Genomic DNA, 7,864 nt, shown 5'->3' with positions numbered 1-7,864 from the left:
TCATGACCATGTTCCTAAGCTGCCCCTTTCTGAATATCTGTAATGTTCAAGGAACTCTGTGAATATCATCTATAACATTCCAAACAACCTTTATTATATATGAAGATACTACATCTCAAGTAGGTTATATAGATTAGCTAATGTCACACATCATGTAAACTGCAGAGAGGCTTGTGTAGAGCACAGTGTGTCTATTTTCCTAGCAAATACATCAACACATCAATTTCCCACATTTAGAGTTATGAATTGGGAAGAAACCCAACTGTTTCTTCATATCATTCTTTACTGGAAAAAGCCCTTACCATTTTGGGGGTGTAGCTCAGCGGTAGAATACTGGCAGAGCCTGTGCAAAACTCTGGGAACAAAACAAAGAAACTAACCCTTGTGTTTGTATCTCATCTTCTAAAGGGAACTCAACACTACTTTTCAGTGGCTGGAGTGGAGCCAATATCTTCTTCAGGTGGAAGTTTGTGCTTTTGTGGGGGTTCTTGAGGAAGGCTACAGGGAGCTACTCCATTAATAATGCAAACTGTTCCCTTCTTGGAAAAAAGTGGTCATAAATTACATTCTTCTGGGTGCATGTGAGAATGGTCATTTCTGGCAGTATAAATTTTGAACATCTCCAAATGAATGCGAAACCACCCACTCTCAGTAATCACGGCAGTGGAAGGGAGTAATGGGGCATTTAATTGAAAATAGCCAACACCATCCTGGTTGCTGATGATTATTTTTGGAATATATTATATAATTTGGACAGGGGAAATATTCCATTTCCTAATTATTTTCTGAGGCATGTATAAAAATGATTTTGCACCTTCTTGCTTCATCTAGGGAGGAAAAAAGGGGGGTACGTGGCACAGACTCTGGGCTTAGAGAAGAGAAAGAGTTAAAATGGTTGTTTAGAAAGAAAAATATAAAGAATACCCAAACTGTGATGAATCTTACTGTCACTTTCTGTGAAGTCCCTCGACTACCACACACACTTCCTTTAAAAAATTGCCTACTTATTTATTTTTTGTTAGTGCTGAGTGATGATTGAACCCAGGGCCCTGTACTAGTCTAGGGAATATAATAAATCCAGTATCAATGTAGAGCCTTCCTAATGCTGTGACCCTTTCTTTAATGCAGTTCTTCTTCTTGTGGTGACCCCCTAACGTAACAATATTTTTATTGCCACTTCACAACTGTAATTTTGTTACTATTATGAATCATAATATATATATCTGTGTTTTCCAATGATTTTAGGTAACCCCTGTGAAAGAGTCGTTTGACCCCACGGGTTGAAAGCCACTGATGTAGAGTGACTTGAATGTTTTGTTCATGAATAATATGTTTGTATTGCAAGTGCTGTATTTTTGAAAGTGTGTTGTTGTATCACTTATATTTATATGCTTGTATGTATAAAGCATAATATATATATATATATATATATATATATATATATCACATTACATAAAATACCATATGTGGCCTTGCAGGATTTTTCCTGGGTGGTATGAACAAATATCTATTCACCCCAGATGTGGTACCAATGACAAACCAGAGACACAGTTCCCACAAGTCTAGGGTGAACCCATGAGTTTACGAGTTTACTGAGTTTATGGACTGTAGCACGTGTGTCCTTGGTAGCCCCATTGCTCAAGAGCCCACTGTAGCATGACTTTCAGGTAATACTCATGGAAGATGCATCCCTGGGGCTCTCACACAACCTGCACACCGCTCCCACTGAAGAGCCTCCACCCCCAACCATTACTCTGTTTTCAGAACAGTAAGGAAGAGTTCTGTGAATTTTGTAGCATTCTGACCTTCCTGAACCTTTTAAATTTCTTTAGCTTCTTAAACTTTCTGAGCCTCTAAGATAAAACAGCTACCCAATGTTTTTATTCATGTGTGCACACCTTCCGTGTCTGGTTCAGTAGCTGGATTCTTCCAGGTAGGCATGATTCCAAAACTTTCTGACAATATGTAAAATAATTAGCTATAAAATTGTAGTTTTGCCTAGATTTTTAGTAAAGTTCATTTTGAAGTATGATATTGAATGATATATGCACACACATTTAGTAGGCCCTTCTTTTTTCTTTTTTGTAGCTTAAACTCACTTTCTTTTTTTTTATTGAGAAAAGGAAAAAAAAGGTTTCCTCCCTCCCAGCCTCCCATTTCCCTCCCCCTCCTCCCACCCTTCTCTCCCTCCCCCCACTCATCTCTCCCTCCCTCTCCAGTCCAAAGAGCAGTCAGGGTTCCCTGCCCTGTGGAAAGTCCAAGGTCCTCCCCTCTCCGTCCATGTCTAGGAAGGTGAACATCCAAACTGGCTAGGCTCCCACAAAGCCAGAACATGAAGTAGGATCAAAACCCCGTGCCATTGTCCTTGGCTTCTCATCATCCCTCATTGTTCGCCATGTTCAGAGAGTCCGGTTTTATCCCATGCTTTTTCAGTCATAGTCCAGCTGGCCTTGGTGGGTTCCCAATAGATCAGCCCCACTATCTCAGTGGGTGGGTGCACTCCTCGTGGTCCTGACTTCCTTGCTCATCTTCTCCCTCCTTCTGCTCCTCATTGGGACCTTGGGAGCTCAGTCCAGTGCTCCAGTGTGGGTCTCTGTCTCTATCTCCATCCATCACCAGATGAAGGTTCTATGGTGATATGCAAGATATTCGTCAGTATTGCTATAGGATAGGGTCGTTTCAGGTTCCCTATCCGAATCTGCCCAAGGAACTAACTGGGGACATCGCCTTGGGCTCCTGGGAGCTACTCTAGTTTCAAGTCTCTTGCCAGCCCTAAGGTGGCTCTCTTAACTAAGAATTGTGCTTCCGTGCTCCCCTATCCAGCCTTCCTTTATCCCAATCCTCCTTTTTCCCCAAGTTCCCCCCATTCTCCCCTTCTCCCTTTTCTCTCCCCATCTCCCCTTACCCCCAACCCACCCCACCCCCAAGATCCCACTTTCCTCCCCGGCAATTTTATCTACTTCCCATAGGCAAGAGGGCAACTATGTTTTTCCTTGGGTTCACCTTCTTATTTAGCTTCTTTAGGTTCACCAATTGTAGACTCCGTGACCCTTATTTATGGCTAGAAAACAATTATGAGTGAGTACATCCCATGTTCATCCTTTTGGGTCTGGGTTACCTCACTCAGGATAGTGTTTTCTATTTCCATCCTAAATTGTTTTGAGATCAGTCAATAATTTGGTTAGAAAACTACAAATTGAGTAAATTGAAAATTTAAAGATTACCTATTGCTGGGGCAGTAACCACAAGCCCATGGATTGTACATTTGAATACATTAAGCCCATCATTTATTTCCCGGGTTATCTCGAATACTTAGCAGCAATTGAAGTAAAGTAGATCAACTGTAGCCAACATACTTTTATTTATCTATTTATTTTGTTTCAATATTATTATTTTACTTTCTGTATGAGGTGTCCTGTAATTCAGGTTAGCCTCGAACTGGCTACATATCTGAGGATGACCTTGAACTCCTAATCCTCTTTATTCCACAGACTTTTATTTTTTGGTGCTTACCAGGTTCAGGCATGATTTCTCTTGGTCTGAAGCATAACTCAAGTTCAAGTTACACAGCTAACAAGCAGAAGCAGGGGTGGTAGTCTAGGTGTTTGACTCATTGTTTAGGATTCGTGTGTGTGTGTGTGTGTGTGAGAGAGAGAGAGAGAGAGAGAGAGAGAGAGAGAGAGAGAGAGAGAGAGAGAAAGGGAGAGAGAGAGAGAGAGAGAGAGAGAGAAAGCAGGAGCCTGTGCATTGATGGGTGTTTATGCCATGCGTGAAGACGCCACCCGAGACCAGAAGATAGTATTGGATCTTTTGCAGTTACAGGTGCTTATGAACTACCAGATTTGAGTGTAGAAAATTTAGTATCCAATACACTATTTGTATGTTAACTCACAAGGTAAAGATTTGACTACTTAACTTTGGTGATAGGCTTTTTTTCCATCTTTTAAAACTATGAGGTGCTCCTCAAAAGTGCAAGAGAAAAGGAGTTTTCCATGTCTTTGTCTCACCCATTAGTGTTTATCTACTTCAAATCTGAATGGCTTGTGTGCAAAACGCTCCTCATTAGGGAAGGGGTGGTGTTTTCTTCCCAGAATAAACTTGAACCAGGTATGCTATTAACATTACATTCTCTTAAGTCAGGGAGACCAGTTGTCTATTCATTACTCCTCCATCCCCCCTTGCCCAGAGACAGTTGAAATTACTCTAGACCGTGACTATAGAATCTGCCCAATAATAAACACATACACATTTTCTTGGTATTTTCTGTGGTTTATCAGAGCTAAATTACCATGCCCATAAGCATGGCATGGGTTCAGACATTTCAGACTAGATTTAGAACCCCACATGGTTTAAGCCTCTTCACAGGAATTCCTTTGTCATGTCCCCAAGGAGTGTGGCTTTCCTTTTATATTAAAAGTCTGTGATTATTGCTAGGAATGGCAGTCCCTGTTTGAGCCTCCGAGAATTACTGCGGCTTTTATTTCGTGGGAAAGTGTTGGGGGTGGATGAAAGGACTTGAGTAGTTTGCATTAGTTGTGATTCTTGGCACTGGGGGTGGCTATTGACAAATGAAACCAGAGAAGACAGCAGCCTGTTGAATCAAGGACAGGAAGGTGCAGTAGTTAGAGCTGGACATGGAACAGTTAATAAATACAATAACAGTATAGGGAGCTTGCTGTAAAAATGGACTCAGCGATGGATCTTAGTTAGAGCTTCTATTATAAAGAAATATATGACATTTATATTGTATCTATTATAGATAAATAGAAGCCTAGTGTCCAGGAGCAAAGTCCTGAAATCTAGGCTTCGGGGTGATGGATAGGTGGGCTACAAAGGGTAATGGGAAGCTAACGTTTAGTAATGTGTCAATGAGCTCATCAATGAAGAGTTTGTTTGTTTGATCGTAAGGGTAAAGAAGCCCTAAATTAATACCTGGCTATTTCTCACGTTGATAACTACTCGACATGTATATATCCTGCTGGTCCTTGCAACAGAGACCAGCACAAGTCATGGGAGCTGGTGCAGAGTTTCATTGGTTTCTGTGCTATAGTGTGTAGAACATGTGTCAGGAGTCCTGAACTACACAGCACGATGAATCTGTCTTCTCCAACTTGGACAATTTAAACAAATGGACTCAGAACAACTGTGTTTGAATTTTAACTGTTTAGCAGGCAGAACTAGAAAAAAGATCTATCCCAACAAGATTGGGTAAATAGCAACTTGCTCAGTTATTCTTTCAACAGACATTTATTACAAACGACAGCTAATTTTCCACTTTACTGTGCCTAAGATGTGTGGTGATGAGTAAAAACCTGCCATGTCTTCGTTCAATGGTTCCATCACCTGCAGGAAAATACCACCAGCTGGGGACCAAATGTTTACTCCCTAAGTTTGGGCAGTACCTTGAAGACAAATACTTCTATCATTTCTGATGTACCTGGATGCAACTCCCTGTGGTTCATGTTGTAATGTCCTTAAGCTGCCCAGAAGAAGATTAGGAGTACCAGAAACGGGAGAGTCTACCATCCATCAAATCTCTCTGCTCCAAATGGTCTTCTCTTTAGGAGAAGGTACCTGTGCAGCTGTTGTTCATTTCTCCCCTCGAATTCCTGACCTCAGGACTGTTTCCTCATGAGGAACTATCCCTATCTATCGGACAGCTGTGGATCACATAAGCAACAAGGTGTGACTCTATAGCCTGATATAAAACGTAAGGGATAACATGATGTCCTGCCATTACTCCAAACTTTTGGATTCGCTCTACCACAAACTCGCTTCATTTAAATATCTTTAAAGAAATCTGTTGGATCCTTTATGACATGTAACTTAAGCTACAAATGTTTCGGAAAGAGAGAGAATATGTTACCATTGCTGTGGTTTCCATTTTGTTTACATCTAAAAGTTAGAATCTATTGGCTTGAGAAAAGATGGGTTTGAGTTGCTTAATGTGAGAGGCCACTCCAGACGAATGTGTACTAGACTTTCCAGTGTCTTGACACACAGTCAGGTCCATATTTTGTTGGGGAAGCTATTGTTGTGCATATGCGACAGCTTTAGACCATATATTGTATGGTGTTGGGCTTTGGTTTCTCTTTTAAGTACTAGGGTTGGTCTGAGAACGGAAACACGACCTTAAGATATTGTAGATGTGTCGATGATTACCGAAGGGGAAGAGAACATTTCATCTCATGCCAACTCTTTGGTTAGTAGTCAAAGTTACATTTCTCATTACCATGGCAACATACCCACCAGAAGCAGTTAGAGAGAGGATGAGTTTGTTTTAGTTGATAGTTCAGAGGTACATGGGGAAGGGGAAGTCATGGCAAGAGGAATTGGCTGAATTGTATCAGCACGTATTTGAGGTGGTTGGTCACATTACTGCAGCTGTGAACCCCAAAACCTGTTACTTGAGGCTCATGTCCATCCACCTGCTAGACTCTATGGCCCAAATAGTCCATTACCTCAAAAAAGTGCCACCAGCTGAGGACCAAGTGTTCAAATATAAACCTGTGGGTAATCTTTCAGATTCAAACAGTAACACCTGGATTTCAGTGTTAAAGAAGATGCTGAAGCTGAATCCAGACCCAAAGAGAAAGGTGGTAAACACTCCTTTTCTGTGGAATGGATAAGTGGCACAATGTTAATTCTTCCTCTGTGGGAAAATATTTTATACGGAATATTCTAAAGCTATCAAAACATGATTTGCTCTCTACCGCATCTATAAAATTGTGAGCTAAGATTAAATTTCTGTTGTAAGAGAGGAAGCTATTTTCCTGTTAAGAGGCTTTTCTGAATTATGTAAGTGCAAAAACAGTAATAAAATTTTATTAGTATCGTGTGATGTTTTCACACCCTTAAAATCCAACCACTCAAATAGCTTAAGTGAATTACTTTAGCAAATAACCCAACCATAATGTTCTAATTATTGTTAATGCTTGACAAAAAAAAACCCTGCAGGCGTGTGGCTGGCGATGGCTGAGCATAGGGACTCTAAACTCACTTGGTGGTTGGATCATATGTTTATGAATAACATTCGTTTTGTGATGTGATGTGATGTGATGTGTGTGTGTGTGTGTGTGTGTGTGTATACTCCAGATAGATGTGTACTAGACTTTCCAGTTTTTAGCACACACACACATACACACACCTCACAAAAATGAGAGTATGGTGGTATATGAGGGTGGTTGTGTGGGTGTGTGCAAGTTGTGTTGGTGCATATGTATATGTGTGTGCATGAAGGAAGGTCAGAGGTAGATGATTGCCTTACTCGGGCATCCTTCATTTAATTAAAAAATGATGCTATAGTTTCCTTCTTTATTAATGTATGCAATCTTACCATTTTTTCTTTTTTAGATTAAAGCTTTATTAGAACATTGCCACTGTCCTTTTCTTCCCTTCATCCTCTCACATATACCCTTTTCCTCTCTTCCTTTAAATTTGTGATTCCCCCACTAACTGTGAGTGCATCCACCTTGTTTTTATACCATGTCACTCATAGAATCTGGAGTTCATAGGTATGCCTAGGCTGGTTGGCCAACAAGCACCAGAGACTCATATTCAGTGCTAGAATTAGAGAGGTGCCACTGTGGCACTGTACATGGGTGCTGGGCAGCTGCAGGTCCTGGTGTTTGGCTGGCACTGTGCCAGCTGAGCCCTCTCTCCAGACCTCTCTGCTCTCCCCCTTTTAAATGTATTAATTTGGGGACACAAACTTTATAATTTTTGTGAAATATAACAAAATATAAAAAATGTTTAGTATTTAATCATCTGTATTCTCAGTGAAAGAAAAAAAACCCATCCTTTTATGGAGAGAGGGGAGCAATCATAATGACCAAACAGGTAAGGAATTGGTTTTTGCTCCAGA

Source organism: Microtus oregoni, unplaced genomic scaffold (assembly GCF_018167655.1).
Source record: "Microtus oregoni isolate MIOR12 unplaced genomic scaffold, Mior012 000022F_ref0000154, whole genome shotgun sequence".
In the NCBI taxonomy this organism is placed as follows: Eukaryota; Metazoa; Chordata; class Mammalia; order Rodentia; family Cricetidae; genus Microtus; species Microtus oregoni.
This window is presented reverse-complemented; position numbering follows the sequence as displayed.